The 26425-nt window shown below is 39.5% G+C and overlaps 1 long non-coding RNA gene and 1 pseudogene across 2 annotated transcripts in view; one reads left to right on the top strand and one right to left on the bottom strand.

The window, feature by feature from the left end:
* Nucleotides 1-4910, top strand: part of LOC308521333 — a 112103-nt gene extending 107193 nt beyond the window's left edge. The window contains exon 3 of the long non-coding RNA XR_013996160.1: nucleotides 4839-4910. This is a non-coding gene — a long non-coding RNA (uncharacterized lncRNA). The remainder of the gene's footprint in view (nucleotides 1-4838) is intronic.
* An 8720-nt stretch (nucleotides 4911-13630) lies between these two features.
* Nucleotides 13631-23866, bottom strand: LOC308520862 (large ribosomal subunit protein uL22-like; annotated as a pseudogene). The gene is made up of 2 exons: nucleotides 23803-23866; nucleotides 13631-14163 (listed from the first exon to the last, which is right to left on the bottom strand). The product of its transcript is annotated as a large ribosomal subunit protein uL22-like (transcript).
* Between the last annotated feature and the right edge of the window lie 2559 nt (nucleotides 23867-26425).

Raw genomic sequence — 26425 nt, 5'->3', positions numbered from 1 at the left:
AAAGAAAAGTGGAATAGAAACAACAAGTGCGGTCAGTAGTTGGAAGGATATAAAACAAAACTGGTCAGAGCCATGGGGTTCAGTTTCACTTTTTCCTTATACTAAAAATCTTCCCGAAACAGCACTTTCGTCAGTAGCAAATATTGACTGCGTATTGGCATCAAAGCAAGTCTCATTTCCATACTCCAAAATCAAGGATGATTCAGAATTAGACCCATCCATCCTGATTTTTTAAAAATAAATTTTTATTGATTTCAGAGAGGAAGGGGGAGGGAGAGGGAGAGGGAGAGGGAGAGGGAGAGGGAGAGGGAGAGGGAGAGGGAGAGGGAGAGGGAGAGGGAGAGGGAGAGGGAGAGGGAGAGGGAGAGGGAGAGGGAGAGGGAGATCAATGATGAGAGAGAATCATTGATCAGCTGCCTCCTGTATGCTCTCTACTGGGGATCGAGCCACCAACCCAGGAATGTGCCCTTGACTAGAATCGAACCCAGGACCCCTCAGTCCAATGCTCTGTCCACTGAGCCAAACCATCAAGGGCCATTCTGATTTTTGTGTCCTCACCCCCCAGCTCTGTATTCTGTGGTCAGTCAGACCAAGTTCCTTCATGTTGTTGTGTAACCCTTACTTGGTCACACTGGTCCTTCGGGCTTCCCGGCCCTCTGGCCAACCCATTCCACTTTCCGTGCATTAACCCGCTCCGTCGCCCCTCCATCTCATCCTCACACTCACATTTACTTAGTTTCTACTTGTCCATCAAATGCAGCCTGAAATGAAACTTTCTCTGACAAATCCAGGAAAAGGAAGAAGTTTGTATCAATAGAAATGTGTATTAAAGATTCCAAAAGAGAATTCTTAAAGGCTCACTTCCAAAAGAAATACAAATAGTATTCTTTTTTTTGTTTTTTTTTGTTTTTGTTTTTTTGTTTGTTTGTTTTTTTGTCAGAACTAATCTCTAACTTCATTTAATCAGCGAGAAAAGATACTGCTAATGAGCCAGCCCATTCAGGAGGGACTCTGGGAAAAATGGAAATTCAGTCTTTTCTGAGAATAGAAGATTATTCCCTGCTAATAGAAAAGGATAGCCATAGTGAAGTTCTTAAAGGTGGCTAACATACCTATAATCTTTGTTATGTGCAAAACAAGAACCTTCTGTTCTGATTAGCGGATTGGCCTGAGAAAGACAATCTTACCAGCCTAGGTACACCAGTTTCAAAGCTGTGGCCATATAAATTGCATGTAAAGGCTTTTTACTATAAAACAATTTTAGTGCAGTATAAGGAACGTAGAGGCCTGGTGCATGAAAATTCATGCACTGGGGGTGGGGGTGGGGTCTCTCAGCCTGGCCTGCCCCCTCGCACAGTCCAGGAGCCCTCCGGGGATGTCTTCTTCTGTGGGATGCGACTGGGCTGATCAGGGGAAAGCACTGCCCCCATCACCCTGCTGCTGCTGCCACTGCCAGCCACTGCAGCTTCTGGCCCTCAGCCCTCACTTCTTAGTGCTGGCCCCACCCCCGCCCACTGATGGGTGGGGGGCAATCTGGGGCCAGGCCGGCTGGGGGAGGGGCTGTGGGAGGTTGAGGCACAGCAAGTTGCACCCTGTCCAGCCTCTGTGGAGGCATGGTGCCTGGACCGGGCCTGCGCTGCTGCCTCTGTGGCTGCCTCTGCAGAAGGGGCAGCCCTAGAACTGGGCTGCCCCGCAGCCTGTCCTGTGCCACCTCTGCGGAAGGGGCCATGGCGCTGGACCAGTGGCACTGGACCGGTCCATGGCATTGCCCACCTCTCCCACTCAGCACCATCTGCCTCTCCCATGTGGTGGCTCCTCTCTCATGCAGCCGGCCCTAGGCCCTTGCAGCTGCTGTGGCTTTGTCCGGATGGGCGTCCTGATGGACATCTGGAAGACATCCTAATTAGCATATTACCCTTTTATTAGTATAGATATTCTAATTAACATATTTGTCAGGGGTATAATTGAGAATACAAAAAAATAAAAAATTAGTGAAAAGTGAGTTAAAATAAACCTAGAAGTTTGTTTTTTTAAGAGCCTGTTATATAGGAACTAGGGGCCCAGTGCACAAATTCGTGAACCTTGAAAGGTTCACAGTGGGTGTGAGTGGGGCCAGTGCCATCAGTGGGTGAGAGCGGTGGCTGCTGCCCCGATAACCCCTCAGGGGCAGGGGAGGTGGAGAAGCCCTCAGGGGCGATCAGGGCCGGCAGCTGCCGCTCACACCCTCTGATGGCACCGAGCGATCGGGATTGGTGCTGGGCACCATAAGAGGTGAGAGCGGTGGGTGTGAACAGAGGCTGGTGCTGGCAGCAGGTGCGGGTGCCAGCAGCAGGTGGCGTGTGGGATCAAAGAATTTTCAGTAACCACCAGAGGCTCACCCCAATGACACCAACCAGTGCCTTGGTCTGGCACCCCCGCTCACCTGCTCCACCATCCCACTGTGGCCAATGCCCGCCATGTTCCACGCTCTGCCGCCTGCTGCTGACACCCACCATGTTCCACGTGTGCCCCCTGGTGGTCAGCGCACGTCATAGCAACCAGTTGTTTGGTTGTTCGGTGGTTTGGTTGTTCGGTTCTGCCGTTCAGTCTTTTTGCACTGGACCCAATCACTCTGAGCTGTCAGTGGGTGTGAGCAGGGATGGTGCTGTCAGCACATGGGAGCAGTGGTGGCAGGAGCGGGGCTGCTGGCAGACCGGGGATGGGGGTCACAGTGGGCAGGCTGAGCGGGGGCATGGAGGATGGGCCAAGATCCATCCCTGTGCCCACCACAGCCTCATGACCCACAGTTCCTTTCAAGGTACCCTGATATATATATTGCTTTTAATTTACTTGTTAATTAACAAATACATTCTCAACTTTCTTTAAGTGAAGGGCTATATGCATACACACAAAGAGTAAGAGAGATTTTTTAAAAATGTTCCTGCAAGTTAATTAATCTGACTTAAAGTTTACTCTTAACTGATAAAAGCACCTCTGCTTAATGGTGACATATGCTTAGATGCAGGAATCTTTCCAAGAGGGCATAGATTATATATAAACCTAAATAAATACATTGAGAATAATAGCATAGAATTTCTGATTTCAAAATCACGTCTTTACATTTTGGCATGAGTATTGGCTCATTTATAAACAAGCATGTCTTAGAAACTGATTTTTCTAGATTTGTAGATTTACTTATTCAATAAATCAAGCAATGCTCTTGCTCTTATTGAGGTCATAAATATTTTTGAGCAAAAAAATTATCAAATTAAAAAACCCTTGATTTATCAAGAGTTTTTGGGCACTGGGCCCCTAGTTCCTATATAACAGGCTCTTAAAAAAACAAACTTCTAGGTTTATTTTAACTCACTTTTCACTAATTTTTTATAATTTGATAATTTTTTTATCAAAAACCCCTTGATTTATCAAGTGATCCAGCAAATGGCTATTTTACAATTTATATTTCCTCTAAATTGTGTATTATATAGACTCCCCTGAACTCAGAAAGAAAGTTATATCATATTAGTTTTCAACCACTACAAAGGGCAGGGAAATGACCGAGACAAAAGTGCAGATTTTTATCAATATAGGACAAGGAGGAGTGTTTTTGTAACTTTGTTCTGTCGATTTAACCCATTTAAACAAGCTAGCTTTGTTGAAGAGAGAACAAGAGTCCTCTCCTGTTTTTAACTCATTCTCTGTCCCATTGTGGAATGTTAAACAGCAGAAATATACCCATCTGACCCAAAATGTAGCCTTTTATCTTGGTCTGGTTGTTTTGATCCAGTACGGAGGAGAAAAATTCATCTGGTTACCTACCCTACCTAATTCTATTCCAGCACAGCACTTGGGTGAATAAATCTCAAGGGCCCTGGGCAGAGCACAGCAAATACATTGTTTGGTGTCTTCCCTCTCCGTGAAATAACAATCCCCACTTTGAGAATAGGGCTGTTATGAGGATTAGTCACATTAAATTCCAATGACACTTCTTTGGGAATAGGATGCTATAGCCAACTCTGAAGGCTGATAAATACTCGGCTGTCAACCCCTCCTCATCATGCTTTCAAGCCTGCAAGTTTATTTCTGAGCTAGTCTGTAGTTGTTGTTTGCTGAGCATGTGATAATTTCAAGAAGCTAAGGAAGTCATTCATAAGGTGAAGATCACATGTACACATGTGTTCTTTTTCTGTAATTCCAATACTAAGAATCTATCCTAAGCAAATAACCTAAAATATAGAAAAAGCTTTTTGTACAGAACTGTTTCTGTAGCATGAGAACTAAAAATTTAAGAATAATCTACATGTCTAAGAATAAAGAGATGAATTTGATTATCATAAAAGCACATCCTGAAACATCATGCAGCCATTAAATGCTGTTTGCAAAAAGTTTTAATGACAAGGATAATTGTTTTTCTTATAATGTTAAGTGGAAAAAAATAACACAAAATGATATCAATGATATGATATTAACTATTACGTATGTATAATATATAGCATATGCAATATGTGCTCCAAGATTAGACTAGAAGAATAATAGAAAATGTTAACAATAGTGAGTAGGTGGGGGATTATACATGATTATTTCCTTTATAATACTCTCTTTTCATTCCCCACTTACTATGAAGGGCATTTATCATATTTAAAAACACACACACAAATATATACACACACACAAACTTACTTTCTAAGCTGTTCTGGCATTGTAAATTGTATGACATTAGGCAAGTCTCTAATCTATGCTTTATTTATAGACTATGGCAATGTTACCTCATAGGGCTGTGCTAGAATTAAATGGCATAATGTATTTGAAAGCACTTTTTAACAAACAATCTCATGTAATTACGTTCTGATATTTCTCAGAGGAGGAGGACGAGGACTTCCCATAGCTCTTCCAGGTCAGCCTGCCCAGTGAAGACGGTGTGCCATCTTCCCTCCTGCCGTCAACTGGAATTCTGACCACCACAAAGGAAACTGTGTAGACTGTGGGAAACCTGGTCCCCGTCGATGAAGCGAACAAATATATAATGCAAATTACTTATCTTAATAAACAGCGTGTGATATGTTTTTTGCATTATGTTTCAATCTTGCCTTAAAATTAACAGCCATAATTTTTTTAAGTGTAAGCGATATTAGGACATTACAATTCCCATTCTTTTCCTGTCACTGACCCAAACAGTAGAAGAAAGGAAGAAAGGAGTGAGGGAGTGAAGGAATGAAGGGAGGGAAGGAGGAAGGAGGGAGAGAGGGAAGGAGGGAGGGAGGAGGGAAGAGAGGGAGGGAGGGAGGGTGGAATAGGAAGAACTCAGAAATATGGCTCCCAGATTTACTGTAAGGGAGGTTGGGAAATACAATTTTCTTATATGCTGAGGAAGAGGAAGCACATGGTGAACATGCCACCTTTTTTATTTTACCACAGACTCCCAAGTGAACAGTGAAGTAATGACTCCTCAGACCTAGAGGAATCAGAGGAATTTGGCCATTAAGTTGCCTGTGATTCGGTCAAGTTTTGTGAAGGGCGTAGATAGTGTGTATACTGAGACATATTTCTGGAAACTTTCACAAACCATCAGGTGAATTAAAAAAATAATTGGTTCATAAGCTATAGAAACTTTGTTTGGCTTATGAAGTCAACACTTAAACAGTCGATGCCAGAGTTTAGGGACTTCTAACCCACAGGAGCATGGTTAGGCATCGGACCTAATCCCATTCCTAAATCCTGGGCATTCTTTCAATTCACATTCTGGCTTTTTTCTCATCTCCTGGAAGAAACATTTTAGGCTTAGCAGATACTTTGACAAAGTTAACAAGATGTCAGTTTCTAGTTTGTAAGCCAAATCAAAGAGAGCAAGGAACTATTGAGAAAAATAAGGTCATGAAACAGGGATGAGAATTAGATTCCATAACTGGGATCACAGACACAGGAGGCCAGTGTCAGGAACTGTAATTCAAACATTACCGTTCTGAATCTAGGGCTAGAGCAAGGTCAAGATTAGGTCAGAGAAACACGTCTAGGAGGTGAGCCCCTAATGGCCCGGTGAGCCTCCAGATTTCCTGCATGGAGGTTCATTTCCAGAATTCTAATCCATGCCATGTTCTGGACAGCCACCTTCCAGTCAAATGTTAACATTACCAAGACCCTTAGCCTTGGAAATTTATGTTTTACCCACATCTCGGATCTAATCATAAACTGGGGTGTATGTTTGCTTGTTTTACTTCCTCAGATGGTTGATGAAGAAAGAGATTCATCCTAATAGTAATTGTTCATTTCTAGATGCCAAAAAAAAAAACAAAAAAAAACACAAAACACATAACGAAAAGATATTTATTTTCCCTTTCCTTTCTTTACAGCAAAAAATCTCTGTAGAATTTGCCCTAGAGTATCAGGCTGCTGTTATCCAGATGGCAATACCCAGTGGCCCCTGTATGTAGTCACCTCCCTTCCCCAGTGAATATTATACAGGGAGCATCTTGCTTCTTAGAGTAAGACTGGCTTTTGGGAAACCTTGGGCCCATTTATCACTATTTATGTGAAATATTACAGGATCTGAGTCATATAACTGGAGAATAGAAATATGTAATTATCATTTCATAATAGGCCCTGTATTATTAGTAGCTGCTTATGCTGCCTGACCTTGGAATCACCCTTTTACATGACTGTAATATCCCTGTGTCCAAATGTGGATCTTGGCCTTTTGTATAATATTCTGCTTCTTTACTCAAGCTTGCCTACCTTGGCTAACCAAAGGCTTTCTGTGGACTGATCAGAGTAAGGGAGCACTAACTGTGTATATATTTCTAAGTGCCTGAACTAACATGGGACAAGCACTATGACAGTGACTAACATGATGAAACAGTCTCAATTAGGTCTTTATTACCAGGATGGTTGGACTTGGAATCATAGGATGTGCAGGCATCTGTTATCAGATTCTTGTTTTGTTTTGTTTTTTTAAAAAAGAAAAACAATTTTAAGAGTGTAGGTTTAATGGGTTGGGGGAATTAAACTTCTTAGAGGATAATAATAATTTAGAATATGGTTTATGTGTCTCGCTTGGATGAGACTTTAGGGTCTTTGTTTTGTGTATGCCTCTCTCACGACATGGCAGATCAAATTCCAAGCCAATAACACATCTGTGACAATCTATACTAATAAAAGAGTAATATGCTAATTAGACTGGATAGACCAGACGTCTTCCGGACATCCAGAACTCCTTCCAGACAAAGCTGCTGTGGCTGTGAGGGCCGAGCAAGGGCAGGCAGCCACAGTGGCCGGCACTGGCAGCAACAGCGGGGTGATGGGGGAGGCGCCTTCTCCTGATAGGCTCAGCCACCTCCCGCAGAGGCAGCCGAAGAGGCCGCAGCAGGGTCCCAGGGTTCCGATCCCAGTGCCGCGGACCCTCCTTCCGTAGAGGCAGCAGGAGAGGGGGCCATGCGGTCCTGGAGCCTCCGCAGAGGCTGGATGGAGTGCGACTGCAGTGCCTCAACCTCCCACAGCCCCTCCCCAAGCCGGCCTGGCCCCAGATCATCCCCCCACCCCCACCACCCCTGCTCAGCCAGAAGCTGGGCTCATGGCTGGCGAGCACAGTGAAGGTGGCCTGAGCCTCTCCCGCCTCCATGGCAGGCAGGCAGTAAGGAGCAAGGGGTCCTGGACTGCAAGAGCCCCTGACTATGAGAGGGATGTCTGAGTTCTAGCTTAGGCCCAATCCCCAGGGAGTCCTGGACTGTGAGAGGGCACAGGCTGGGCTGAGCCCCCTCCCCTTCCCCCCCCCCCCCCCCCAGTGCATGAATTTCATATACCAGGCCTCTAGTTTAATAAAGAAAAATTAAACCAGAAGAAAACATTTGAGCAACGCCTTTGACTTCACTGTTTTACCAGCCTTGGATTAAAATATGCCACTTCCTTGTGATGTACATTGCATCCCCAGGACTTACTTATCTTATAACTGGAAGTTTGTCTGTGTGAGTTGATGGTTGCTAACTATACTTATTTAGGTAACCATTTCACAATATATGCATATAGCAAATCATTATGTTGTACACCTTAAACTTATACAATGCTATATGTCAATTACATCTCAATAAAATCAGAAAATAAAATAAAAAAACATTCCACTTCCTATGTAGTGAAATAGAAAAGTTAGGGAGCGAGGAATGTGGGTTTAGTGTGTTCCATTCTCTTATTCTTATGAAGTCACCTTTCAACAATATCACAGTTTTCAGCAATTGCTCATTTTAGTGGAAACTAAGGAAGTGTGAAAGTCTATATAGGGAAAGATGTCATTAAAAATATGATAAAATAAAGATATAATTCCTTTCATTAAAGAGAGTATTCTGACAATAAAATATAAAATAAAATAGTTTTTATCTCCAATAGCCAGCTAACATCTATATTCTAGCATGGACTTTTCCCCAATATTAGTTTGCACTGTGAAGAGTGAAATTAGCCCCATTCTACAGTTAGAAAAATGGAGACACCAAATCTTCAAAGATCTCATCCAACATAACAAAAGAGCCAGACAAAAGCCAATGGCTTACAGATGTAGGATATTTTTCAAAGAAGAAGCACAAATCATATTATCTTTGATGTAACATGTGTAGAACTAACACAAATGTTTGCCTTTGAGACTCACAATAGTCAGAGGGAGGAAAAATCTTTTTCATCTTTTTTTATTTTAGAACTTCTCTTTGTATGTAGTCACTGCTCTAATACCAGGCCAAGGTATTCTTTTATGAATAATAACTTTGCTAAATAAAGGATGCGACAAGTTAAGTTAAAATTTCCTTGTAATAAATCTTAAAATTTTTCTTCCTGTTTTTACCAGTTTCCTGGGCGGGGGTGTGGGGGGGCGTGTGGGGGGGGAACACACACACAAACAGGCATTATGACAGTGGCCATGGCTAATCTTTATCTTTCTTCCCAAATCCAGTAGACTGGAATAGTTGTTCAATTGCCTTATCTAGTGAGTCACACCTACTATGTGCCAGGCACAAAGGATTCTGCCTTCAAGTGGCTTTGAGACCAGAGGTGGCAGATAAGACATGTGTGCTCTTCGCAGTGAATGTGGATGGTCACAGAAGCACATAGAAAGCCATCAGACTTGGCCTGGGGAACAAGATATGATTTGTGGAAGAGGTGAGAGCTAAACAAGTATCTAAAATATGTGTAGGAATTAGCCTGGTGAAGGAGAGTAGGTAGTATTCCAGAAAGATGGAACAGGATGTGAGAAGACCTGAAGGTGAGAGAGTTTGCAACATGTTAGAAGAACCCAAGGAGATGCAGTGTGACAGGAGTGATGGCGAGTAAGGATAACTCACCTTCGGAATCTTCCTTTTGTCTTTTGATACATTAAACTCATGACACTTAGTAGTGTGCTAGGTTGAATGCATAAGACTAAGTCTAACGACTGACGAACTTGTGGATAAATAGACAGACTTTGGACATGGACAAAGACTGAAGATTTTCCTTAAATGGCCGATTTTATCTTCAGTTGTTCTATTGCTAACTGGGTTTAAATTCAAGTGTTATAGGACTGGCATGAAATTCAGTCAACTCATTTGTTTCATTCATGTCTGACCCCAAACTCACTCTTTAAGAGTTCAAACAAAATTTTTTCTTAAAAGTTATATTTGTATTCTATCTGAGTTATTTCTCCAGTTTTCTTTCTTTCTTTTTTTTTTAATATATTTTATTGATTTTTTACGGAGAGGAAGAGAGAGAGATAGAGAGTTAGAAACATCGATGAGAGAGAAACATCGGTCAGCTGCTCCCTGCACATCTCCCACGGGGGGATGTGCCCGCAACCCAGGTACATGCCCTCGACCGGAATCGAACCCGGGACCCTTCAGTCTGCAGGCAGACGCTCTAGCCACTGAGCCAAACCGGTTTCGGCTCCAGTTTTCTTATTTATTGAGATTATTTTCCTGATTTTGGAAGAACTATATATTAATTTTAAGAAACTCAGAACACATAAGAAGCTATATAGGAGAAAATAAAATCACCCACAATACCACCAATTCTAATAATCATTGTTAATATTAACGTACATAAAATAACCATTATATTTTTTCTGATATTTTCTATAAAAGCATGTCATAATAAACTTTTTAACAGTTTGGGTGCATTCCTTCTTTTTGTGTCCTCATATACATAAGATATATATTGAATTCATTTTAAAATTAATTTTAATTACATAATTTATGAATACATTCTTATTTTGAAAGTGTTTATAAAACTATATCTAGTTTAACTAGATCTAGTGTAACTTTTAGCCCAGTTGAAAGTAATTTTGCAGGCTCCTATCATTAGTTTTAAAACACCACTGTGAAATGACAAAGGTCACAGTCTTATTATCACTGTATTGCAGATGAGGCATCCAAAGCAGATAGCAGTTGCATAACCAAAACAGGGCTAGAAATGAATCAAGGTTATTTTGAAAGTAGGTAGAGAATAAATTATAGGTGAAATTAAAATTGGTGATTTCTTTTATTCAAAAACTTCATCTCTTTGTAGTGATAATGCATAAAACATAATGGCTCTCTGTTATTTTGCCATGAATTAAGAACCAAATCTGACCTTAGGGAGTCCACATGGATTTCAATGGAAAGTTAAACCAGTTGCATAAGAAGACTTGCTGCCAGAATCTTGCCTGAAAGCTTAAACACTGTACTAGTGCTCCAAGGAATTCTCAAAGATTAAGTTGAATATGGATTTTGAAGTTAAGATACACAGAAATGAGTGCATGTGCAAACACACAGACCCACACACAGAATTTCAAGACCGAAAGTAGCACCAGAGCCAATTCCGCAATATTTTTACTAGCAACCCTTACTTGGGCACAATTTCACTTGAAGCTGGTGGGATTCTTTTTCCTGAGTCAAGCCTGCAGAATCAAGCCTGCTGGGTTGGGAGTCAGCAAACCACAACAGAAGTCTTCAGATCTCTTGTGCTTCAGGATAGGCGTCCTAATCACTGCAGGGGGCAGGGAGGATTTTTTTTTTTTCCACAATTGTCAGAAGATATAACCCTTGCCTTTCTTTGAAATGTGAGCTATCAAGAACTTAAAAAAAGGAAACCCAGATGGAGCTGTTTTCTGATTCAAGGCGACAGACCAGACCAATGCCTGATGATACTTTTTTTTTTTAAAGATGGAAATAGAATCACAAATTTACTACATCTAATTTGTACCTTCCTTTGAAAAGGTAAAGCCCCAAAAGAAATTTTTCTCAAATGCCTTTTTTCCTGGGAATAAGTAATCAAATTGAAAATGAGAGAGAGGTAAGTAGAATGACTGGCCACATAATACCTGAACTTAGCAAGAGAATGAGGAGGAGAGTCAACTATGAAAGTGACAAACGCAGAGTACGTGGCATTCGGATAGCCCCTATTTTCCTTGTGACCATACAGTCTTGAATTCCTTCCATTCTTGGTGCAATACTTGAAAATCTTTTTGACCAGGTTTTTGACATTTTCATCTTTTCTGGGAATACTTCTAAATGACCCAGGGGAAACTTTCTAAACCAAAGAATAGTTTTGGCAGCAAAAACAAGCCTCAGTATGTATTATGATGGAAACAAAGTAATTTAGCCTTTTACTCATGCAAAGATCTATGAGAATATTGATGTTAAGCAAAAATAAAATAAATTAGATATTTCTATTCTTAAGATGTGGAAAAGATTATTTACATGATATTATTTATTCTGTAAAACAAATACATGATTGATGATTTTCTAATAAACAAGAAGGACTTAATTTGGTTATTGTCAGTGTTGTAATTTACTCTTGTAAACTAAACTCTCAATTGTACTGTATTTGTTCTATTTATATTTCTGTTTTCTCTGATATCTTGTAGAAAAGTATAAAACAAACTCTCTGAGCCTTTATTTTTCTCATCTGTACAATGAGGAAAATAGGTTCTATTTCAGAAGCTTGCTGAGATGATTAGATGATGTAATATAAGTAAAATTAGTCCTGTGGCTCTACATTAGTAGATTCTTTCTGATTCATTCCTGCCTACCTTCTTGTTATTTTCTGTGGCATTTGAAATAAGTGTGTGAGGACTTCAGTGGATTAATTGTGTAAAGTCCAACTAATAAGGGCACAAAGCCAGGTATGTCTAATGGAGTTACCATTTATTTCTGTGTGCTAACTACATACCTGGCACATAATAAATGCTCTATAAATATTAGCTGTTATCATACCACACACCTCATTTTATCCTCAGTATAACTCTGGAGAGTGTTTCCTTTTCATTCTCATTTTATAGTTGATGAAACTAAGGGTTGGGAGGTAAAGTCACTGCCACAATGTCACACAGCAGGACGGTGACAGCCAGAATTTCAGCTGAGATCTGCTTCACAGCTCCTGGTCTCACCACTGCTCACACCACACTGACCAAAGCACTGGGCAGACGAGCCTTGGGGGGATTCCGTCTCCTGGAACAGGGCAGGGGAACCAGAAGTAAGCTGAAAGGACCTCTGAACATAAAAGACAAAGTGGCTGGCATTTCTCATCTGAACATTCTAAAAGAAATTCCCAGGCGCTAACTTTAAGCCTACCTATTTACAAGAATAAAGCACTTCAAGGACACTTAACCAGCTTGGTTATATATAATTGCCTGGAAAACAATAACAGCAACTTCTGAAAACCAGCCCAATGCTGACCCAAAACTTTTAAAAACCGTAGTAGCTTGGAGCCATTTAACACAAGAGCAAATAACCTGAAAATACCCAAATGTCCTTTGAAGTATAATTGATATTCATCATAAAGTCATTTAAATTAAGTTGTTAAAACAGCTATATATTTCACATTTCATATAAAAAACATTTTATATAAATATTACATCTTTAAATTCAGGGACTTACATAGGGAGTATTGAAAACAAAAAATAGCTTAAATATACACTCCTCTGTTGATAGTATTAGCTAACGAGTTATGGCAAAATTAATTTATTCATCAATAACACTAAACACTTAAGCATATAAACTTTAATCTTTGGCTTTGCTGGACTTTCTTCTATCATATATAAATTTTGAATTGGGTCATCAAAGTTGGACCAAAGGCAAGTCTTACATCAGGCAGTATTCCTACATTGCTGGCTAGTATGAGAAATGGTTTTTTGCATGGCTTAAGAAGAAGTTGGCAACTTTTAATTTACCACTGAAATTTTAACATAAGTATGGTCAGGAGGAAAATGAACACATTTTCTGGAAACACACAAACTCCTAAATATTCCTATCTTAAGCATTTTTGACTAAATGTTATATTTCATCATACCTTCGCAACATTAATTTCATAGTCCTGGGAAATTAGGGACTATGATGGCAGTGGATAAAGTAGGCAGGAAAAATTTCAACAGTATTAAATAGTAACTTAGGACTTTAAAAGGCATAGTTGTCATCTGACTTTTATCTGTAGCTTTTCATGTATCTTGGGACAAATCATTTGATTCCCAAAAGAATCCCAATTTCAGTGTGTTTGGCAGGACAATATAGTCAGTCCCATACTGCAGATTACTGAAGAGCCCCACCCCCACCCCAGAGTCCTTGGGAAATCCATAAATGTCCAGACAAACCACATCTGAGAAATGAACTGGTTTTCCTTTCACCTATCTCTTTATTTTTATTTTACTTTTATTGGTATTTATTTTATGCCGAATTCACTCCTGGGCCATTAGTTTTTGTTTTTTAAGTTTCTTCTGGAATCTCTTTTTCTTCTGTGCAACCTCCTCTTCCAGTTTAGGATCAATTTGCTGTTTTTCAGGAAGGATCCTCTCAACGTGTCAGGGAGAGCGCATGTGTGGGTTAGTCCACCCATGAGCTCTGTAAGTTCTACGCCGCATCTTGGGGGCTTTGTTCACCTGAAGTGCTAAATAATAAGAGAATCTACATCTAAACCCTTAAGCTTGGCATTATTCTCTGCATTTTTAAGCATGTGCGGCAAAACTTCAGCACTCTTTTGGGGCCATTGGCCCTTTATCCAGCCCCACTGTTTGGCCTTGGCACACCTACCAACTCTACCATTATAACAATGGAATGGTACATATTCTGCAAAGTGACATCCTTCAGCTATGCATGCCTTTGATGGCCTGGAAAGTTTTACAAGTGTTCTTAAAGTGAACATGAAGATTTGAACCTCTTGATTTGCATGATTTTGTGGGGTTTTCTGGGTCAAGTGAATAGAGGCCGCTTTCTTTAGAGCATTACTCCAACCCATTTCCAACTTAGTCTCAGACTTCTATTATACATCCTCATTTCATGGTAGCTCCATGTAAATTAGATCAACACATGATCATTCTGTGACTATATTCTTCACCTGAAGACGTTGGTCCTTCTACATGGTCTTGGACAGACACAGAAATATCATATAGTGGACGTAGCACATGAGCATTATGGTCAAACTGATTGAAAACAGCTCCTCAGCACCACAAACAATAACAAACCCAACCCAGTCAAGAAAAAGGGAGCCAGCACTTGGCATATATCTAGACCAGCTTGCTATTTAAAGTCAAATGAAAGCCTTTGAACACTCTAAGCCAGCGGTTCTCAACCTGTGGGTCGTGACCCCTTTGGCAGTTGAACGACCCTTTCACAGGGGTCGCCTAAGACCACCCTACATATCAGATATTTACATTATGATTCATAACAGTAGCAACATTACAGTTATGAAGTAGCAACGAAAATAATTTTATGGTTGGGTCACAACATGAGGAACTGTATTTAAAGGGCCAGAAGGTTGAGAAACAGTAAGCAATGAAAAGAACATGGCACCTTCCCACCATAAGCAATTTAAAAGGAAACAATGCAAAATCTTAAATTACTTTAAAGAAGTCTAACACAGTTCTGATATTTCTTGATATTTATTTGCATACCTTAAAGAATATATCTCAAAAACACATCCGCACTATAAAAAATTTTGTGACTCTGCTTCAGTCACTAAATGTAGACTTAGCCTATGTATTAGCTGGTTCTACTGGCCAAGCATCACTCACATTCAGTAGTATATGTCTGTACCCCTTTCCTACACCCCTGCTTTGGCCCAGAAATATCTCATGGCCACCCACCCAGCTTAGCCTCTATTTTTGTAAAAATGTAGCCTCTGCTTATTTGTATCCGCTTCATGGAGTTAATATGCATATTACTAAGAGGATTTAAATCCTGAAAATAAATTCTGCAGAAAGACAAAATATTGTTCTTAAAACTGACCTACTTCTGATGTTAATAAATGATTCTATAGGAATAAATAATTCAACCAAGTAAGATGAATAAAATTAGTTCTGGAATGAACTATTTAGCCAAAGAAATTAAAGTAAATTACAGGGTGACTTGCAAGAATTTCATTGTCTCACATGATGAATTTCATAAGAAATTAATTTTCAGAAAACACATTTTTAAAATTTTACAAGTGAGTATAAGGGATAAAGAAGTTGAGAAGCCAATATAGCTGAAAAAGAAGGAAACACCAACACCTTATAGAAGCATACCTACCAGAGCTGACACTAACCCTATTATTCATTCAGCCAGAGATGCACAAAATGTGCACCACTAAATACGCCTTTTATCATTTTCCCCCATGTACTCCATGGTGTGAAATAATTTGTCTTTGAAACTGCAATAGTTATTTTGTTATTTCTTTCCTTCTTTATTAACTACAATCAATTAGAACTTGTGTTCAATAAGACGTTAACAGTTTTACTTCACTAAGTTGATATAACTAAAGTTAAACATAAGAATGTAACATTTTTGGCAGTCTGCATAATCTTATCAAAGCTAAATATTTTATTTCTGCTTCCTACTCACCTTTTATGCATATATTTTTGCTTACATATTTACATATGTATATGTTAAGCCACTTAATATATTGAAATATCTATGATAATGTAATATAGCCTTTAAATATATTGAAAAATAGCTATGGTTCTTGACTCCTTGTCTTACCATTTCTCCGAGGCAGAAAACTACTGATCAAACTCAATCTAAGGAGAATGTTATGTGCGAGAGTGATTATTGCCTTCTTCAAAATCAAAGAGCCATTAAAAATGGAACTCTTCTTCATCCATATACAACTTCTGCAACTAGTCCCATCTACTTTTTTAGTGTCTAAATAAGTAAGCATCCATATTAAAAACAAGGGACTCACAAGAAAATTGTTCCTATCAAATGACTGTTTTTCAGATCACCTTTTGTCTCTCCCATCCCTGATCATTCCAGGCATAATTACTTATTCCATAATATAGTTTTGCTTGTTTTTTACATTTGTACCTATTTTCACTTTACCATTGCCTTCAGACAACAGTATTTTGGTTTGCCTCTCCCTCTGGGGTTTTGTCTTTCTGATTTCTTTATTCATATTAGCTCTTACTATACTTAGTTCCCTAAGTATTTATTTTTTTATTTGTTAATATATTTTTTATTGATTTCAGAGAGAGGAAAGGAGAGAGAGAGATAGAAACATCAATGATGAGAGAATCATTGATCGGCTGCCTCCTGCATGCCCCCTACTGAGGGTCGAGCCCACAACCTGGGCATGTGCCCTTGACCAGAATCATACCCAGGACCTTTCAGCCCATAGGCTAACACTCTACCCACTGAGCCAAACCAGCTAGGACAGTTCCCTAAGTATTGATTTGGGATGCATGCAATTGAACTGAACTGGATACAATGGCTATTGAATTGAACTGGACACAGTGTTTGTTTTCTTTTGTTTCTATGCCTCTATATGTCAATAATTCCCAAGCTGATATCTAAATACTAACCTTTCCCCTTTATATGTATTCAGACTACCTACTTGACATCTACTTAGACATTACAAAGGCATCCCAAACTTCCACTATCCAAATGAATGCTTGATTAGCCACACATCTAAATATATGTATAATTGAGATACTAGAACCCAGCTTCTCTCTTTTTATATATGCCAATTCATGAGTATGTTCTAGAGATACTACCTCTACATATTTTCTAAAACTGTTTATTTTTCCTTCAATCTCACTGCTACTACCCTAGCCAAGTCATCATTCTTTTCTTGAATTTTATTAGCCTGCTAGCTAATTTCTGCTTCTACTCTTGCTCCTATACAATCTCTTCCCTGCAGAGCTACCAGTGTGATTTCATAAAAACTACTTTAGAACATGTCACTCTTCTGAAAACCTTCTACTAGCTTATCATCAGACTTGAAAGGCATCCAAAATCATCTCTAGTCTACACAGGAGCCCAGCGTTGTCTGCCAGAATCTCATCTCATGCCACCCTCTTTCTTGCTCACCAAATCCATCACTCTGGTCTTCTTTATTTCCCAGACATATCAAGCTAGTTCTTGCTTTAGGGTCTTTCTCTCATTTGTTCCTTCTGCCTAAAATCCTCTCCCCTAAATCTCTGCCTGGCTGGCTTCTTCTTGTTATTAATTTTCAGTTTGTACATTGTTTAATTCAAGAGACTTTCCTGACCATATAATTAAAATATAAACCACAGTTTTATAATTAATTATTTATTTTTGTTTATTATAGCCTTTAGAACTGCTGAGTATTTATGTGCTTATTTATGTGTTTGCTTTCTGGCTCTCCTCACTGGAATGAAAAGTTTGACTGTTCAAAGTTTTGCTTTGTGCCTAGACCAGTGCCTGGCTCACAGAAGGTGCTTAATAAATGTTGCTCAGTGTTGCTAAATTCATTGTCCTGCTGTGGCCATGGACAAGTACAAGGAGAATGAAATCCTGTGTCTCTGAGTCTACCTGAAAAAGATTTGTCGTCTAGAGTCAAGAGATCGCATCTCTCATTCTTGAACATCTACTCATTGTTTCTGCAAAGACCGATTGTTAATGTGTAGTAACCTTTTGTCCCCAGCAGTTCCATCCTTTGGGCCCTGATGTTGATTTTCCTCATCTTGGCACCTGAAGAGCCAGAGTGATCCCTTTTGTCCCATTGCCCTGACCATGTGCAGTGATACCTGCTGTGCAGAAGGTGGAAGCCACCGCTCTTCAGGTATCACAATGGGCGGCCAGCCTGCCCTGACCCAGCAATGTGGTGGGGGCTGCATACAAAATGGTGACCCTTTCCTCAGAGTTGGCCTAAGGCCTTGGGTGGGTGGGAGTGACTGACCTTCTGGGATCAGATTGACTTGCCCCATGAGGAAGCACTGGCTGAGAGGGTGGGAGAAACTACAAGGCACTATTTGTATTAAGTTTTAAAGATGGAAACTAATAACTAAGTTATTAGAGATGGAAACCAGAAAGAGGCGAAAAAGGAGAAACAGGATGGTATCAAAAACAAATCAGCTCACTCGTCCATTTCACCCCTCTGCCAAAGGACTATGAAACCTTTTATCCAACTATTAGCTAGTAGAGTTCATCCTGGCTGTTTCCATCAGACCACTATGAGACTCCTGCTTTTTTCCTAATTATGAATCTGTTTCACATGCCTATGAGGCCACTCCGCAGTGCATGGCCATTCATACGTTGAACAGGTATCCCTTGAACCTGATGAATAATCTGCTCTAAGCAATGGTAGTAACATCACTCTTGGTCCAGGCTCATCTCTCAGTGCAGAAGATACCAGGATGAGCAAGATCTGGTGAGCTTGTCAGACCTTTTACAACCCCCCACCTGGAATCTTGCCTGTATGTACTTAGAGAGTCCTAAAGGAAAGTCAATGCTTAGAATCACTGTGTCTAAACCCTTGATGCAGGACAGAGACAACCAAAGCTCTTGCGTTGTCCCCCAGTCCCACCCTACACTACCCCCTTGAACCGAGCACCTTTCCTTCACCATCCTGATCCCTTGATGGTGGAGAAGAAAGCCATTCTCTCAGCTTCTACACAGTCTTTCAATACTACAATCAGCTCACATGCTCATAAGAAACTTCTGAGTTCTCTCATTACAGGAGCCTTCCCATGCTCCCCCCAAAATAGAAGACTTTTTGAAGTTACTTTACTTTTTGCAGGTCATGGGGATGTGATTTACAAAATGTTACTTCAATGCCCTAATTGATGTTCTTAAACCTGAATAGGCAAAGGAGTTTCCCTGAGTGTTTTATTTCCCAGCCAGGAACATAGTTCTTACAGTGTCCTAAGGGATTGCCTTATAGGTGGCACTGCCTTAACAAGAAAGCCTATGATGATTCAATAACTACACCCTTTGATTGAATGAGAAGGAAAAGTGGAATTTTTAAAAATTCTCCTATAAAAATCATTATGTTATAATGTGTTTCTAGAGATTCAGGGATAAACTAGTGCAGTATTCAATGTTTATGGCTATTTAGATCAAACTAGAAAGAAAATTAACCCTTTTTTATAGAATTGGACTGGAGAATTTTCTAGATCAGCGGTTCTCAACCTGTGGGTCGCGACCCCTTTGGGGGTCGAACGACCCTTTCACAGGGGTTGCCTAAGACCATCGGAAAACACATATATAATTTTTGTGATTAATCACTATGCTTTAATTATGTTCAATTTGTAACAATGAAAATACATCCTGCCTATCAGATATTTACATTATGATTCATAACAGTAGCAAAATTACAGTTATGAAGTAGCAACGAAAATAATTTTATGGTTGGGGGTCACCACAGCATGAGGAACTGTATTAAAGGGTCACAGCATTAGGAAGGTTGAGAACCACTGTTCTAGATGATCTGAAACACATTAGAAGTTAGAACATTAGAAAAAGAATTGGCAGCAGGCCAATATTGAGGTAAAGGGCCCAACAGTTGATGAGTTCCAAGATCTTGGGGTAGCCTTTAAGATCATTGTTAGCAAAAATCCATACTTTTTTCTTTTTCTCGTTACTTTTTCTTTTCAATTTTTGTCTACTTTTCCCCACATCTCTTTGAGCACTCCACACCAAACACATACCCTTTATTTTATTTTTTACTTTAACATCTTTCATCTTTTCCCCTCAATATATCACTTCCTGGTTCTACCGATGGCACCCAGGGCTAAAGGGGTTATTGGTGGCAGCTCCATGGAAAAGAGAGGAGATAATTTGGAGGAGATGATGATAATAGCTGAGTTTTATTGAATGCCTACTTTGTGCTGGCCTTTCTTCTGTATACTTTCCATGAATGCTCTCATTTAATCTTCTCAGTTGTCCCAAGAGCTCGGTTTAATTTTTCTAACATCCTGGTTCTACTAGGGAATAAAGGATGTCTTGTTTTGTTTTGTTTTTTGTTTTTGCTTCTGAAACTCTGTCTCCAAAATTTCTGAAGGGGGGAAGGCACGTCCCAAGAAATGACAACTTAAGGAAAATAGATGTAAGGTCCATTTTACCAGTAGGTAAGGGATAAGAAAGTTGCAACAATTGGATAAATCCCGAAGTGAAACCTCAGATAGATTTCTATAACCAATCTCTTTTATTTGCACATTTGTGCTCTTGGGGGAAAAAGTGACTTTACCAATCATGTTAATGGAGAGAAAGTTCTAACCCTTCAATAATTTCAAGAAAATCAGTATATGGTTAGGTCAAAAGGAGTACTTGATTTTGCAATGCCATCTATCCCTTCTGTGGTTTCTCAAAAATGCTGTGGCTATCCCACACAGAACTCTCTCCATGTTTTTACCGCAGAGACAATAGTGTCATTTCAGCTTTCATTGTAATCTAGACCACGTTGGGAGGTGCTGTAAGAAAGCTATCGAAAAAAAACAAGTACCTTTATTCTTATAATCTAATATTACAAAAATGAAGTATAGAGTTACCATGCAAGATGAGCTTAAAGACAAGTGCTAAATAAAACAAGGCATCAGTTGTGTGCCTGATATGTGCAGAGGGACAAATGGAATAAAGGGACTTACTTGGCTCTAGTCAGGCAGAGATTTAGAAGAGTTACTGTTTTTTCAAATACAGGAATGAATTCATTAATGAGTTATCACTGAGGACCGGAATTGGGGAATATCAAAAGTAGTTTGAACTTCTATAAACAGGATGATTTGCCTGGGATTTGTGCTTTCCTTAGCTTAGGGACTTATCTGAAGAGCAAAGCCCTTCTGTCACTTTGCAACACCTTTAAAAAAGAAGGTGCTAAATAAAGGTGATGTGAAATGTATAGAGTTACATTTCCCTAGTCGGAGGACTGTGACTATTAATGGTTATGTAACCAAATTTACCGTGAGGAGGTAAAATCCAAGAAAGGAATGAGGCAGGAAACAGAAGATGTCCAGTCCCCCAGAAATGTGGTGGTTGTCAGCTTCTCTCTGATCTGCTATCCCAGGACAGAAATCAGCTGGGGGCCAGATTTGAATTTCCCACATGTACTGTTGTCCATGCAAACAAGTGACCCAAGTTATTTACTTAACACTCAGAAACACTTAAGACTCTTTTGTGTGTTTTTTCCATTTCTGGCCAAGCTGTTTAGAAAACACAGTTGCGCTGGCATTGTGATATTGTAAGCAGCCTTGCTAAATGGCTCCAAAAGGAAAATATCTGTTCAGTGTCTTGAATAAATCTTGTGGACTCCATTCACCAATTCCATACCAGCAGTCTCTGGTTTTTCAGACCCAAAAATGTAGGTCGGACATAGCAGATTGCTGCTAGAAGTATGTCTAAATAACATAGAAACTACTTTGATAACCTTTCGTCACTACCCCAAACAGGTCCAGTCACAAGTGGTGGTATGAGTAAATCAAGTCACTTTTCATAAGGAATTGAGTTATTTTAGGAGTATAAGGTCTGATTTGAAGAAGCCACCCCATTACTAAAGGGAGACCAGATGTTTATCTAATTTTTTTAAAATGCCCATGTTCTTTCTCTCTGGTCATGCCAAGAGAGCAAGACTTTCTTCAGCACTTCCTGGGTGAAGGCTGTGGCGAAGATCTGAAGTCCAGTTGTGGTGGTCACAGTCATGACCACAGTGGCAGTGGATTTGGCTTGAAGACAGCTATAGAAATAGGTGTTGGGAAGTTATAGTTATCCTTTCTTTTCTTTTGACTTACCCCACTTAAATGTTTATGACACGGCCAGGTATAGTTACAATCTGTGAGTCAAGCGGAGTTCCTACAGCTTTTTACAACACCATAACTACACAGTTAGAATAGCATGGTGTTAAGAGGGTGTGCTCTAGAACCAGCCTACTGTTCTTCAAATCACCCTCCTAAAGCTTGATAGCATCCGAAACTTGAGCAAATTACTTTCCTAGGGGGGTCAGGAAAGTGCCTATCTCATTTGGGTTCTTATAAGGATAAAATAAGACATTTCATATAAAATGCTTGGTAATGTATCAGGTACGTAAGCACTTCGAGAAAGTGCACATGCTCATGTCTGTGGGAATCCAGGGCTGTCTGGATAATGCTTCATTATGGGTGAGATTAGAAAATAATCTGCTGTGGGTTGAAAGTTTGGTTCCTCCCAAGATTCATATGTTGAAACTCTGATTCCAACGTGATGGTATTGGAAGGTGGGACCTGTGGTAGATAATGGGGTCATGAGAGTGGAGCCCTCATAAACAGGATTGGTGCCCTCATAAAAAGATGATCTCTCTCCACCATGTGAGGATTTGGCAAAAAGGCAGCCCAGGGTCAGGATTCTCACCAGAACCCAACCACGATGAAACCCTGATTTCAGATTTTCAGACTCCAGAGCTGTGAGAAATGAATTTCTGTCATTTAAGCCACCAGTCTGTGTCTTTTGTTATAGCACCCTGATTTGACTAAGGCATGATCTAATTGAAATGGTTGATTTGTCTTTCTTTGCTCTCTTAGAATCAGAACATTTCCTGAGCTACCAATTTGCTAGGAACACAGCATCAGCTCACCTGAGAAAAGTGGTGAGAATATCTTGATATTTAAAAATTATTACAGCTAAACTTTTAAAGTTGTATCAACAAATAAAAAATAATCGGCAAAAATGTAATTACCCATGTTTTCCTGACCAAGTACAAACTCTCTATAATATAGTTCATGATTTTTTAAAGTTTTAAGTAGATTTCTAGACATCATCTTAATGGTCAAGATATAGAAAAAAAAGTAATGAAAAAAGTTAGTTGTCATTTTCATTAATAATGAACACTGACTGAGACCTGTGTGCACATTTATATTATAGCACGACAACTCACTGTGCTTTATAGTTATATATGTGTCTGTCTTTTTCCCCCTAGATTAGTAAATAATTTTGAGGACAGGGACTATGTTTTTGAATATCAAGCACTTAGCATGGACACTCAATAAATTATTAACCACTCACTATATGCAGGTTCGAGTAAATAAACAAAGGGTACATCACTAAGATTTTATCCTACAAAGCCTAACTTAGAAGACAAGCCAGAGCATCAGAGACAAATAGTGACACAAGTGAAGTTACCTCACAGGTAAATAAAATGAATAAGAGGTGCGGTTTTATTTAAACAGAAGAGGCAATTTGAGGTGGGGCACAAAGACCTCATGAAGAAAATGTACTTTTTCTGGATTAGACGAATGGAAAAATCTTTCCCAACAAAGGGGACAATGTGACCAATAATAGATTAGCTCCCTACTGCTGCTGTAACAAATTACCACCGACTTGCTGGCTTAAAACAACCCATGTTTGTTATCTTACAGTTTCGGAGATCAGAAATCTGCAATGAGCCCCACTGGACCAAAATCAAGGTGTCCACAGGTCTGCATTCCATTCTGGAGGCTCTAAAAGAGAATCCGCTTTCTGCCTTTTCTGTCTTTAAGAGGCTGATCTCATGCCTTGGCTCGAGGCCTCCTCTCTGTGCCTCAATGACCAGTTAGTCTTCCTCTCATCTCATCACTCTGACTCTGTTTCACACTTAAGGACCCTTCTGATTTCATTGGACCCACACAGATAATCCAGGAGAGTCTTCCTAATTTAATGTCAGTTCATTAGCAACATTAATTCTATCAGTTACCCTTATTCCTCTTTGCCACGTAATCAAACAGATTCACAGGTTCCAGGGATTGGGACGTGGACATCTTTGGGAGATCATTATTCTGCCAACCTCACAAAATGTTACAGTGCATCTGGCATGTATGGACACAACATAATTTCCATAGAAATTTTGTGTGTTAAGTGTAAGTTTGAGTGAGGTTACAAAACTAAGGGAGTAGAAGCTATTTTTGAAAGCCCAACAAAGGGATTGAACTATCTTTAATAGTAATAATGCTCTTTGTGTTAAATTAGTATTAATATTTGACATTAGTTTTCATTTGTTTCATGTTTGAAAAGGACATGATTATAAGGTATGTATGTCTAATTCACAATACTACAACTTTCAAAGATAAATACTTCACTAAACTTTTTTTAATGGTTAATGCAAAACTTGAAAAACACATTTTAATAGTAGCTCAATCAGTTGACTCCTCAAAATTTGAACACAGAAAATAAAGTAATAACAGAATTAAAAAGGGCATTGATTAGCCCTGGACTGTGTTACTCAATGGTTAGAATGTTGGCCCACACACCAAAGATGTCATGGGTTCAATTCCTGGTCAAGGTTCATGGTCATGTACCTGGATTGTAGGTTCAATCCCTGGCCATAGTTGGGTGCATCCTGAAAGCAACCAATTGATGTGTCTCTCTCACATCAATATTTCTCTCTCTCTCCCTCTCTCCCTCCCTCCCCCTTCTTCCTTTCACTCTCTCTAAATACCAATGGGGGAAAATATACCCACAGATGAGGATTTTTTTAAGGCATTTATTAAAAGCATAGTTATAGGTGGTTCTAGAGTTAACACATAAGAGCAGCAAGATATGTGAACATATGCAAGTCCAAGGTAGGTATATATTTGACCTTCACTTAATTAGGAAACAGAAATTAATGTCGAAAGCAAAGATACATCAGAGGACAAAGAATGCAAGAAGTCTCCTTATCAGAGTGCGGAATGAATTTAGGAAGATCATGGAGGCCACAGAGTAGGAATCAGGTCTAGATATTTTTAAAAAAGCTCAGCCAGCGTGGCTCAGTGGTTGAGTGTTGACCTATGAACCAGAAGGTCATGGGTTCAATTTCCAGTCAGGGCACATGCCCAGGTTGTGGGCTCCATCTCCAGTGTGGCACTTGAAGGAGGCAGCTGATCAATGATTCTTTCTCATCATTGATGTTTCTATCTCTCTATCTCTCTCCCTTCCTCTCTGAAATCAATAAAAATATATTTTTCTAAAAAAGTAGAGTAGGACCAGTTAGTAATCATATCTTATAAATAAAAAGATATACAATCATTTTAGATGATTTATGGAATAAAAGGAGCAAAATTTAGTTAGAATTTGAATGTGGGATGGAAGCAAAGTTACCAAAAGGAAACTCTTTAAAAATCTTTTTTGATGAAGATCTTATGCTTATATCAATGTTGTCAAATATTCTAGTGTGCTAGGGTTTCTTTCCTTGATGAAAGTGCTATTATTCTTCTAGCAACACTACATATATATATATATATATATATATATATATATATATATATATATATATATAAAGGGGGGAGGGCTTCAGTGGGAATCCCTGTGCCATACTATACAGTGTTGGAAATTGTTTATATACTATCTATTAAATGGCCTCACATTTACTTTTCATCCTTGATTCTCCTGCCATCACAGAGGAAAACCGACTCTAAAATTATCTAATGTCATCACCATGCTCTATATGAGTTTTTAATCCAGTAGCTTCCAGCTTTCTCATCTTTGTTTTTATTTATTTATTTTTTTTTGGTGATTTTTTTTTTCAGTTGCTACAGAGGATGACAGGAAATATAGGTGTCTGTAAACGCAGCAAAGCACTTAGCCTTAGAAATAACAAGGAAAGACAACGGGAGGGGGGGGGGGTGAGGGAAGAGAGGCAGGGAGAGGGGAGAGAGAACAGAAAAAAAGAAAAACAGAAAACCGTGTTTCCAATTACCAGCAGATGCTTCTGTTTATTCTAAGAGTTCCTATTTAGTTAACTGTACAAGTTTTTAATCATATAAATGTGGTAGTGTTCTAGCCTCATGCTCTGGATTGCCCTTGCCTTCCAGTTGGTTTCACATGCTTCTGGCATCACTCTCCCACAAATACAGTGTCTGGAGCTGCATGAATCCCAGGCGATACCTGATAAAAAGCGCAGCCTGTTGCAGAGTTTATTTTATTTATCTTTTGTGTTTTGTGTTGTGTTTCACTGAGGTGGTGACATTGCAATACATTTCTCTGAGTCAGCACCACCATTGGCTGCTGGCTAAAGCATCATGAATGCCTACACTATTTTTTTCCATCTTCGCTTTGTGGAATCATCTGGTCACCATTCATTCATGCCTGGAATAGTACAGGGGGAAAGATTACCAGGCTTCATCCAAAGACCACTTTACATGGAACTTTAATAAATCAAATGAAGGAACAGGTTTGCGTGAGAGCATCCCCGATGGTGGAGATCAAAGACTCAGAGCCTTGCCTGTATTCCAATCATTCTGAAAATAGCAAAAGGAGTACAACAAAATGCTGGAAAGGAGGAGGAATGGAAAAATTGGCTTAGGTACATTTTCTTTTTTACATTTGGTGAAAAAAGACTT

Source organism: Myotis nattereri (assembly GCF_964212035.1).
Source record: "Myotis nattereri genome assembly, chromosome: 6".
NCBI classification, from domain to species: Eukaryota; Metazoa; Chordata; class Mammalia; order Chiroptera; family Vespertilionidae; genus Myotis; species Myotis nattereri.
This window is presented reverse-complemented; position numbering and strand designations above follow the sequence as displayed.